This window comes from Dasypus novemcinctus, chromosome 3 (assembly GCF_030445035.2).
Source record: "Dasypus novemcinctus isolate mDasNov1 chromosome 3, mDasNov1.1.hap2, whole genome shotgun sequence".
Taxonomy (NCBI): Eukaryota; Metazoa; Chordata; class Mammalia; order Cingulata; family Dasypodidae; genus Dasypus; species Dasypus novemcinctus.
The window spans coordinates 115,318,036-115,330,472 of record NC_080675.1 but is presented as its reverse complement, the minus strand read 5'-3'; the positions used below and the strand labels follow the sequence as shown (position 1 = coordinate 115,330,472).

At 41.0% G+C, this 12,437-nt stretch overlaps 1 protein-coding gene across 1 annotated transcript in view; it reads left to right on the top strand.

Moving 5' to 3' along the window:
- Positions 1 to 12,437, top strand: part of STRC (stereocilin) — a 72,898-nt gene that overhangs the window by 30,486 nt on the left and 29,975 nt on the right. The gene's annotated exons all lie outside the window — the stretch shown is intronic.

The window sequence follows — 12,437 nt, the reverse complement described above, 5'->3', positions numbered from 1 at the left end:
GATTTGGGCAGCACTCGTGTACATGTTCCTTCTCTTTGAAGATCACATTTCAGACCTGAGGAGTAGGGTCTCAGGCTCAATTTGGACAGCCATGGAAATTAGACAGTGAATAGAAAGCCCACAAGTACTTACTGCCCCTAACCCCCAAAAGAGGTTTATGAATTATAAACTCTTCCTTTCAGCTCCTTCTAGTGTCAGCCTAGCCAGAGAGAAGAGATGTGATTTAAATAATAGAGTTTTGTTTAAGCTGAGAACTTTCAGCTCAAAATTATTTTCCCTAGATTTCTCACTGAAATCTCACCACTTGCAGATTCATTTGGATTAATAAATGTTCCCTCCAAAAGTACAAAAACTGAGAGTTAGGTGTAATTTTTATAATCTCATATGAGTTGTTGTTATCCGAGTTTTTTTCCTCTTACCTGGTTGACATCAAAGTTAAAATAAGAATTAAATCAGGAAGAGGGAATGTATGTTGTGTAGGGGGTTGGGGGCAGGGGCAGGCACAGGAGGGCAATAAGAGGAGCTAATAGTATTGGAGCATGGCATTTGTAGCAGAACGTCAAAGACAGGCTTTGCCCATTTCAAAGTGTTACCTAAGGTTAATCTTGCTCTTTCCAATGTCCTCAGCCCTGGCTTCTCAATTGTTCCTGAGGAGCCTGGGGTATAGGGTGAAAGAAAGGAGAAGGGAGCAAGCTGGCTTCTTTAATCCTGATCAACTTGTTTATCTATGGCAAAGAGTTCATAGATGTATTTTAACTAATTTAACTTAAACTAAAGTTTATGAAAGATTTGTGTGGGAACCTAGAACCCTGAAAAGCAGTTCTTCACCAAACATTTATATGTTCTAAATATTCCTCACGGTCTGTTTCTTTACAGTGCAGGCACTGATGAATTTCGAAGACAAGTAAAACCACAATGGATGGCTTCAATATCTTGGCCCAGCAAAAAAAAAAAAAAAAGAAGAGAATAGTTAGAAAAGGAGAATTCAAAGTATAAATGTCTAATAAATATTGCTGATAGTTGCTCAGTGGTCTCTGAGACATAAGGTATACTGAGAGGCATAAGGTCAAGTGAAAATGTTCAGATGCCAATTCAGGAGATTGTGGTCCCTGGTTTTCTCCCCTTTCCACAGACCATGACTCTGACTTTTTTCCCAGCTTTTCTCTGTACTTCCCCTACTCCCCCAACACATGCTTCCTACAATGTCTACTTTCTGTGAGAGCCCTGATTTCACCCTTTCCCTCCCCTTTCTGAGGTGGGTAAACACCTCTTTGTGGGGATGAGGAGATCCTGCTTGTGGTAACTGAGAACTATTATTCCAGGGCTTACTCTATTAATATTGCTTCTCCTGTATACCATTAACCTTAATCAAAACATCATTTTTACCTATTTCTGGGCCAAAAGAGAGCCCCTTTATTCTATTTCCTTGCTCAGGGCAGTGATTCCACTACATAGGAGTGTTCAAATCAGTTAGTGTTCACAGATTTTTTTTTTTTAATGAGGGACCAGGGATTGAACCTGGGACCTCCTATGTGGGAAGCAGCATGCAACCATTGAGCCACATAAGCTCCCCTGAATTGGTTTTTTCCTTTGTTTGCTTGTTGTTTGTTTTTTCATTTTTAGGAGGCACTGGGAACTGAATCCGAGACCTCCCATGTGGTAAGCAGGCACTTAACTGCTTGAGCCATGTCCAATTTTTTACATTGATTTGTTTAAAAAAAACAAATCAATTTTATTGATACATATTAATAAAGCACACAATCCATCCAAAGTATGCCATATAATCTGTGGTGTTTGGTACAATCACATAGTTGTGTATTCATCACTTCAATCATTTATAAGAGCATTTCATTATTCCAATAATGATAATAAAAAAAACAAAAGAAGCTCTACCCCTTAATAATCACCTCTCAGTCTCTCTATACTTCCCTTGCCGTACATAGATGCTATTCTGTTTCTGTCTTTCTAATTTGTTTGTATTTATATTTTGTATGGGTGGAGTCAAACAATATGTACTACCTTTTGTCTAGTTTCTTTCACTTAGTATATTGTTGTTGGATTTTCTCTAGGTTCTTGGCTATGTTACAAAAAAAGAATTTTAAGTACACGCCAGTTCAGTTAAGCCAGTAGTTTACTAAGAAAATGAGAGAAGAGAAGTGGGAGAAAATAACAGATTATGGGTCCAGGTAGAGAGAGGAAAAGGACTAAAAAGGGGTAAAAGAGACTGATTTACAGACTACAAATCCCCATTACAGATTTCAAATCCTCAGGTCTTCTTGCATGCTAATCTGTCTGGGAGAGAAAGAGCAAAGCAGGGATGATTTGGCCTCCGCCCGCTTGCTTTTTAAATCATTAATTATTCCACCCCTTTTGAATCCATTTTTTGCTGTTTTGATTGGTTACCCGACCTGTCAACTGCCCGGGGGGACCCAATGACAAGGCCCCTTGATAATACCCAGGGCTTTTCCTTGATCCCAGACGAAGTCCCATTCTGAATGTGGGTTCTCACAGGCTTCTTCCAAAAGCTATCTTGTGGGGTCTCCATGGCTATATTTTTCTGCAGGTCCCAGATTCATCTCTTTATTCCCTAATGTAGCCTGCCACAATATTTCCCTTTTGTTTTCACCCCTTAATGGAAGATTATTAATATATTACTATATACCACTGTCCATATTTCACTTTGGTTGTATTTTTGCCTGATATTAACATCTTATAACATTAACAAACATTTTTTGTGTTAGAAGCAACCTCAAAGTTAATCTATCTCCCATCAAAGCCAGAAAACCTTTTTCATCAATGAAAGGGGATTATCCAGCTAATGCTTAATATTTTTAGTTGTTGGGAATTTACTATATTGAAGGGATCCCACTCCATTGTTGGATGATTCAAGTCTTTAGAAATTTTTATTATTAAACTTTCTATCATTTATTGTGTTGTAGATGTTGAGAGAGGTTCAATTATTTGCATATAGAAAGGCCAGGACTCAGGAATAATTTTTGGGAAGGAAAAATGATTTATTTATGACTGGCCAGGCTCGGGAGCTTCTCATTCCAAAATCCAAGCCCAAGAATTTTGAGTTCTTTTTATACAGAGAGGAAGTGCCAAATGGTTCTTTTGTTTCAGTGCTCAGTAGGCTTGAATTAGCATATATCTTCCACATCCTAGGTAAGCTTTTAGCGTGGACTTCATACATTCTAGATAAGTTTTTAGCACATTTGGTTTGCATTTTCCCTGGATATTTAAAGTTTATAGAGTTTGCATTGATAAACTGTTTCCTGGGACTGGAGCTGATGCCATGGTCACCAAGGGTAGGACTGCAGCCTCTTACTTTCCCTCAACCACAAGTCAGGACACAGCTTAGGTTATCTATGAAGAGACAACAGCCTCCCACCCATAGCCCACATCATTTCCCCCTTTATGCCGAAGCTTAACTTGCTAAGCTTTGGCATAATTATTGTTGGAGCTGTGAGGTGGGTGGCTGTTTATTGTTTTGATTGATTACTTTACTTATCAATTTTCAGTGTAGCATCCGGGATCCTGTTTTTAGAAGTTTAGAAGTTTTTGTTTTGGACAGCAGAATCCTGAGGCAGGGCCCCCTGCAGTTATCCTGGGGCCACCAGCGCTCACTCTGGATTTCCTGTCAGGCTCCAGATCCATCTATTAATTTAATTTTACCCTTAAAGAGTTTCATCTTTAATCTTAAAAGGGTGCTGAAGGGAGATGATCTCTTTTCTGTAACTTCTTCCTGCTGGCCATGGGCTATAGTCATTGCCTAACAAGATGTAAAACTCTTATTTTAACTGGAGGAAGATGGATCTGGTATTCTGTACGAAGCTGGATGAAGCTTTCATATGGTTAATAAGATGTTCATTCTGAAAGAAACAAAATTAAAATTTTTTAAAAAGGACATTGGATTACAGAGGTAGACAAGGTTAGGTGCCTATAAAGATGGCACTCCTTTTTAAAAGCTGGTGGAAAATAAGTTTTTTTCAGAGAGAAATTGCAACAGATATTTAGCTTTGTTTTGAAGACGCATTTCACGCTGTTTAATGATTGGCACTCATGTGCTCTGTCACATGCTTCTGGTGAACTGGCACCTTTGGGCAGTTGGTTTCATTCAGGATTAGTGCACCAAGTTGGAAATTTTTTTTACTTTTTAGCTGTGGGAGTGATCAGAACTACAAAATAAAGTTTTTTACATTTTGGTTTTAATTGTACAATTTCTGGTAATTTTGACTGTTCAATAGATAACCCATTATTAGCAAGCAAGCCTCATTTTGCTACACAGTAGAGTACAGTAGAATAGTAAGTTGGCTGAGCTTGGCTAAGACCACCACCTTATTTTATGGACATGTTTATTAACTATTTAGAAATGAAGTTACCAGGAATTTAACATGTCATATACTTTTGTACTCGATCCAGAATAGAAAAGATAACATTATAATTATTAGACATATATTTAGTACAGGATAAAAGTATAGCACTTAATATTAATTAATGTATTACTTAATGCATAAGGATTCTGAGTTGCAATTAATAGTTTTAAGTTTCAGGTTTGTAATACTTTACATGTTATCTCTCCATGGGAGCAGGCCATAATGCCAACTGTGTTTAAGTTTTACTTACACGGGAAACGGACTTTGGCCCAGTGGTTAGGGCGTCCGTCTACCATATGGGAGGTCCGCGGTTCAAACCCGGGGCCTCCTTGACCCGTGTGGAGCTGGCCATGCGCAGTGCTGATGCGCGCAAGGAGTGCCGTGCCACACAAGGGGGTCCCCCGCGTGGGGGAGCCCCACGCGCAAGGAGTGCGCCTGTGAGGAGAGCCGCCCAGCGTGAAAAGAAAGAGCAGCCTGCCCAGGAATGGCGCCACCTGCACTTCCCGTGCCGCTGACAACAACAGAAGCGGACAAAGAAACAAGACGCAGCAAATAGACACCAAGAACAGACAACCAGGGGAGGGGGGAAATTAAATAAATAAATAAATCTTAAAAAAAAAAAAAAAAAAGTTTTACTTACAGTATCCTGGTAATCATGGCTCCACTTAGCATGTTCTTCACACAGTGAGCAAGTCGCGGCATTGTTGATCCTAGAGAGAGTTTCCAGTATTCTAACAGCCTACTACATAGTGCTCTCTGGCACTATGGAACAGTGCCAGCCTGGAGGTAGTATCTATTGTATGCTTGGCTGTACCAAGTTATCATTGGCTGCTGCAGGAGCTTGAAACTGCAACATAGTTTCCATCAACGCCATCACATGGAAAGGCAACCTGTAATGTATTCAAGACCTGGTTTGAATGCACAAGAGAGTTCGACAATGTTAAAGTTTATCTCTTTATATATATATATTTTAAACATTTTTAATGCAACACATTATGTATCAAATGACTTTGTTTATTTTTTACACTTTTACCATGAAGATACTAGCAGGCATTTTACTTTAGTAGTAGAAGGAAAAAAAACTATTTTTCATTATTAAAATAAAAATGGAAGATTCCCAGTAGAATTCAGGTAACTTTTCATTACCATCTACTTAAATATACATTTTGTGGTGACCTTCAGACAGGTTTTATTATCACGAAGTTATTCTTTACCATCAGTACATTCGGTCCAGGTTTTTAGTTAACAATAGCTTCTAGAACTAGAACCGTTTAAACGTTTTAGTTTGGCAGATGCTTTTATAAACTCTTTATAATTAACTATAACCACATAGACTAGTTACTTTACATTTAAATAAACTTACTAAATTACAATTACCAACCAAAGAAGTTTATTTTCTTCTTTAGCTTAATTTCATTAACATGAACTTACAATTTTTATTGCTCTAAAGATTTTGTACATAAAATGTTAATTTATTTAATGGGTATTTTATAAACTAAGGGAGATTATACCCAAGCTAAATAAAATTGAAACCATTATAGTTTATGCAAGGAATGTTCTCTTTTTTTTTCTTTACAGAAAGCTAAAACTTCTTTCCTTTGTTTAAGTTATGAAACTGAATAATTTTAAAAGCATACTGACTATCAGGTTTCAAAACACATAATTACATAATTTGTTTAATCATAATCCAGGAAAGATCTCTCCATAGTTTTTATGGATTTTTCTTTACTTAAATTTGGCAACAGAACCACTCACCACCCTTTTTAAGGCTGTTAAAAGATTTAAACTGGGAAATTACAGGGCAAACTGATTCTTAATTCCTCAGTCTAGTAGATGCAACCTGCCACACCTAGTCCTGCCCTCAAAGCTCTTGCAAAGAGGCCTTTTCCCAATAGTTCCTATAATCAGATTTCTTTTTTTTAAAAGAAGTTGATTGATTGATTGATTGATTGATTTCTCTCCCCATCCCCCCCCCAGTTGTCTGCTCTCTATGTCCATTCGCTGTGTGTTCTTCTGTGACCACTTCTATCCTTATCAGAGGCACTGGGAATCTGTGTTTCTTTTTGTTGCGTCATCTTGTTGTGTCAGCTATCCATGTGTGCTGTGCCATTCCTGGGCAGGATGAATTTTCTTTCACGCTGGACGGCTCTCTTTACGGGACGCACTCCTTGCACGTGGGGCTCCCCTATGTGGGGGACACCCTTGCGTGGCACGGCACTCCTTGCGCGCATCAGCACTGTGCATGGGCCAGCTCCACACAGGTCAAGGAGGCCTGCGGTTTGAACCTTGGACCTCCCATGTGTTAGGCGGATGCCCTAACCACTGGGCCAAGTCCGCCGCCCGAAATTTATTTTTAAATTACCTCTTTACTGTGAATTCTTAGGCACCAGCAACTGACAAAAGCCAAACACAGATTTTTTTCTCTGTAGTTCTACAACCTTGATGTTCCCAGCCAGACCATTAAAAAGGCTATCAAGTGATTACTACAGGTCTGTTGTTTCAAGTGATAGCCTCCTTTCTTCAGACAAGTTTACAGTTCTAAAACATTTCAAAGCATTTCTGCACAGTCTCACAGAAAGAGAGATTCGGAAAAGAAGAACCTGGGCAGAATGCAAATTTATTTTGGCCTTTGACACCCTAGGGAGGGAACTTTACTGCATTTATTTTGATCCTGCTTCTCATCCCCTTCACCTCCCCCCTTCCAGGCAGTCAGGTGCACAGCGATCAAATAGGAATGCTGCTTATGAATAGAAGGTGTGGACTTACTGGAAAGGGGCAAGCTGCTCCCCCCTTTCCAGCTTTCCACCAAAATGGGCAGACAGAACCTACTCAAATTTGGCACCCCTCCCAGGGACCCAGCCACCCTGACTGGGGCAGCCCAAAAAAACCCAGGTGCGTGGCGCGGACACGGATGGCTTCCAAGCCCTGACAAAGGGGAGGACCAGAGACGAGACAGCAGAGCATGTGCAAACGTCCAGACTCCACAGTTTTGCCCCATAATTAATTCACCCCCTTGCCAATGGCAAGGGAGGGTCCAGCTCAACCAAATTCCACCACTTTACATAACCACACAACTCCAACACCAGCATTGAGCTGGCACAGACAGAAGCACGAAGGTCATTAATCTGACCCACAAGTTCTCTCTATATATTCTTCAGCACGCTGCCCCCACAGCCATTACAAACTTTAGAAATAGAGATCTCTTAACATTAACATCTAATATGAAGCAAATTCATTTGCAATTCAGCACCACAGCAAAAGATTCCATCTAGACCTTTTCATTGTTTAACTTTACACCTAGACCAAGCTCCACCAAAAAGGCCAGTCCAGTCTCCTGTAACCAAGTTTTTAAAATCCAGACCAATATCCAGGATATTAGGACTCAAACCTATAAACATCCCTTCCTATTAAGCCTCCACTGCTTCAGTGGAGATAAGACCAGTTACCAGATTCTAACATGCAGTTAGAGAAACCCAAAACACCAGGCTTTTCCCCTTTTTTTCCCCCAGACTGAGAACGGCTTCCCCACAAATTTCTGGAGGTACTGGGTTCTTCTCGGGAGGTGATCAGCTTCCCACCCTAGCAATTAAACCTAGGGTTTTTCTGACAAATGCTCCCCCTAGGGAGTCTTACCTTTCTCCACATGTGGAGTTCTTGTTCGTTTCCAGAATTTACTCTTCAGACCTTCCATTGCCCTCGATTTTTATCAAGAAGATTCTGTTGGAGCCAACATCTTTTCTGGATTAAATTTAATCCAGGGGCGCCCAGATTTGGGGTTCACCCGAGTCCTGCCAGTGTCCTCAGGTATTTGGGAGGGGAAGCAAAATGCTACTGTCTCTGGCCTTCATTTGCAATCCCGGATGAGCCACCAAAAATGTTGTAGATGTCGAGAGAGGTTCAATTATTTGCATATAGAAAGGCCAGGACCCAGGAATAATTTTTGGGAAGGAAAAATGATTTATTTATGACCAGCTGTGCTCGGAGCTTCTCATTCCAAAATCCAAGCCCCGAACAAGAATTTTGAGTTCCTTTTATACAGAGAGGGAATACCAAATGGTTCTTTTGTTTTCAGTGCTCAATAGGCTTGAGTTGGCATATATCTTCCACATTCGAGGTAAGCTTTTAGCATGGACTTCATACATTTCTAGATAAGATTTTTTTTTTTTAAAGATTTATATTTTTATTTCTCTCCTGTTCCCCCACCCCCCCGTTGTCTGCTCTCTGTGTCCATTTGCTGTGTGTTCTTCTGTGACGGCTTCTATCCTTATCAGTGGCACCAGGAATCTGTGTTTTTTTTTGTTGCGTCATCTTGTTGCATCAGCTCTCTGTGTGTGTGGCGCCATTCTTGGGCAGACTGCACTTTGTTTCACACTGGGCGGCTCTTCTTACCGGGCGCACTCCTTGCGTGTGGGGCTCCCCTACATGGGGGACACCCCTGCGTGGCAGGGCACTCCTTGTGCGCATCAGCACTGCACATGGGCCAGCTCCACACGGGTCAAGGAGGCCCGGGGTTTGAACCACAGACCTCCCATGTGGTAGGCAGATGCCCTATCCATTGGGCCAAGTCCACTTCCCTCTAGATAAGCTTTTAGCATATTTTGTTTGCATTTTCCCTGAATATTTAAAGTTTATAGAGTTTGCATTGATAAACTGTTTCCTGGAACTGGAGTCATTGCCATGGTCACTAAGGGCAGGACTGCATCCTTTTACTGTCCCACACTCACAAGTCAGGACACAGACAGCTTAGGTTATCTACGAAGAGACAACAGCCTCCCATAGCCCATATCAATTGAGAGCTTAATATGCATGAGGATATAGATCACACATATATGTAAATATACATATATATAGTATGTATGCAATTCCATAAAATAACTATTTAATGAAAATAATACCCCATTTTATTTTATTTAATTTTTAAAAAGATTTATTTATTTACTTATTTCTCTCCCCTTCCCCTCACTCCCTCACCCCGGTTGTCTGTTCTCTGTGTCTATTTGCTGCATATTCTTCTTTGTCTGCTTCTGTTGTTGTCAGTGGCACAGGAATCTGTGTTTCTTTTTGTTGCATCATCTTGTTGTGTCAGCTCTCCGTGTGGGCAGCACCATTCTTGGGCAGGCTGCACTTTCTTTCGCACTGGGTGCTCTCCTTACGGGGCGCACTCCTTGCGCGTGGGGCTCCCCTATGTGGGGGACACCCCGTGTGGCACGGCACTCCTTGCGTGCATTAGCACCTCGCGTGGGCCAGCCCCACACGGGTCAAGGAGGCCCAGTGTTTGAACCGCGGACATCCCATATGGTAGACGGGTGCCCTAACCACTGGGCCAAGTCCACTGCCAATAATACCCCATTTTAGAGATCACAAAACTGAGGCTTAAAGAAGTTAATTAGGAGACTTCCAGTAAAATGACAGATTAGAAAGACACAAGACTCTCCACTCACAGAAAAATAGCTAGAGGACAGGCAGAAATGGCCTGGGGAAAAAAATTCTAGGGTGTAGAACACCAGGGGAAGACTGGACACCTCCCAGAAGAGAGAGGAGCACACGAAAGGAACCTTTATGCTAAGACCCTGAGTAGACTGCAGCTGTAGCTGTCCATGCCCCTCCCCCACCCTAGGAGGAGAAAGCATTGAATTCTCTGGTCTTGGGCCTACAGCTACAGACAAAGGAGGCCAGGCCTCCAGCTCGCCAGGAAACTGGAGAAAGAGTGACAACAGCCTAAGGCTGATTCAGCTTCTGGCCCATAAGTTTGGTCTGCTGTGTCCCATGAGCCCTTCCAGGAGTGGTAGGGGAATGCCACAGTTTGCCTTGGGAACCCAACACAGGACTAGAGAGATCAGGCCCTCTCAAATGCCTTCCCTACTGACCAGGGCTGGCTGTTGAAGATGCAGGGGGAAGTGGAATTATTTCCTTCCCGTGAAAAGGGAAGGGGCTGCCAGCAAAGGTTGGAAAATGATCACTGAGGAAGTTTGAATTGGAAGGTTCTGAATAGCCTCAAGGCAGGATCTGCTGTCACACTGAATCAGTCCAAGTTGCAGCAAACACACTCCCACCAGGCTTTGAGACGACAGGCCTGGGAAGATCACCATCTGCTGGCCAACTAAGGAAGTGAATATGAGGGAATTAAATAAGAGAAGCTTTTCCTGGTCTTTACAGCTTTCCTCCCCAGGGCCCACATTTGAGCAACTAAAAGGGACAATTCTAAAGACCTAGAACAGGTTGAACCAAGAAATAAAGAAGGGCAATAACACAGTCTTCCTCAACTAAACCCCTACAAAAGAGAAAATAATTGAGCAACAGAGTAAACACCATCATAATCAGTTGCCTAGAGATCAGGAAAAAATTACAAGCCATACTAAGAAAATGGGAGAAATGGTCCAAGCAAAGGAATATATCAAAGATCCAGATGAGACACAAGATTTGAGACAACTAATGAGATTTATACAAATTTCCAAAATCAAATCAATGAGTTGAAAGATAATATGGCTAAAGAGATAAGGGACATCAAGAAGACACTGAGGAAGCACAAAGAAGAATTAGAAAACTTGAATAGAAAAGTAACAGCTCATGGGAATGAAAGACATAACAGGTGAGATCAAAAACATTATTGGAAGCGGGTGTGACTCAAGCAATTGAGTTCCCACCTACCACATGGGAGGTTGCAGGTTCGGTTCCCAGCGCTACCTGGAGAAGATGAGCAAGACAGCAAGTTGGCACAATGGGCTGGTGCGGCGAGCTGATGCAACCAGATGAGGCAACAAGGAGACACAAAGAGGAAACACAATGAGAGAGACAACAAAGCAAGATGTGGAGGTGGCTCAAGGAATTGACTGCCTTTCTTCCACATGGGAGGTCCCAGTTTGATTCCCAGTGTCTCCTAAAGAAAAGATGAGCAGACACAGAGAGCACACAGTGAATGGACACACAAAAAGCAGACAGCGAGTGCAAACAACATTGGGGAATAAAAAGTAAAATAAATCTTTAAACAAAACAAAACCATTACCAGGAAGTGGATGTGGCTCAGACAGTTGGGCACCTGCCTACCATGTGGGAAGTCCAGGGTTTGGGAATAAAAAGTAAAATAAATCTTTAAACAAAACAAAACCATTACCAGAAAGTGGATGTGGCTCAGACAGTTGTGCACCTGCCTACCATGTGGGAAGTCCAGGGTTTGGTTCCCAGGGCCTCCTGGGGAAGACATGACAGTGAGCTGATGCGATGGGCTGGTGTGGCAAGCTGACACAAGATAATGCAATGAAAAGACAATGAGGAAACACAATGAGAGATAAAACAAGTTGGACAGAGGTGGCTCAAGCCATAGGGCACCTCCCTCCCACATGGGTGTTCCCAGGTTCAGTTCCCGGTGCCTCCTAAAAAGAGAAGACAAGCACACAATGAACAGATATAGGGAGCAGACACCTAGCACAAACAAAGAGGTGGGGGCAGGAGAAATAATAAAATAAATCTTAAAAAACAAACACACATTACCATTTCATTACTCCAAAAAGACAATGGTAATTAAAGGGTTCTAAAATTTTTTGTGATTATGAATACATAATATTGTGATTATACTAAAAGCCATTGATTATGCACTTTGGATTGATCATATGGTATGTGAATATATCTCAATAAAACTGCTTAATAAATAATTGCAAGAATAGTTAGAAATAGCTATGTACAGCAGGGGAAACAGAGATTAAGAGGTGAAGAATTTTCTTGTTAACTTATCTCTTTTTCATTTATTATGGAAATAATGAAAATGCTCTAATTATTAAAGTGATAAATACACATCTATGTGATTATAGGAAACACCATTGAGTAGTGGTATGATTACAAATTTTGATGAACTCAGAGGTACTGGAAAAATATCAAATTTTATTATTTCTAATAAGACTATAATTTTATATCAACAAGTAATGAAATTTGTGCTGAATATGTGAGATAGTTTACAAATTTTAATCATTGTAAAATAATTGTCCTTTATGATTTGGCATGCTTTTACTTATCAGTAAATGTAAAATATTTGAAGCATTTAGCTATACACATTTAGAAGTTTTAAAA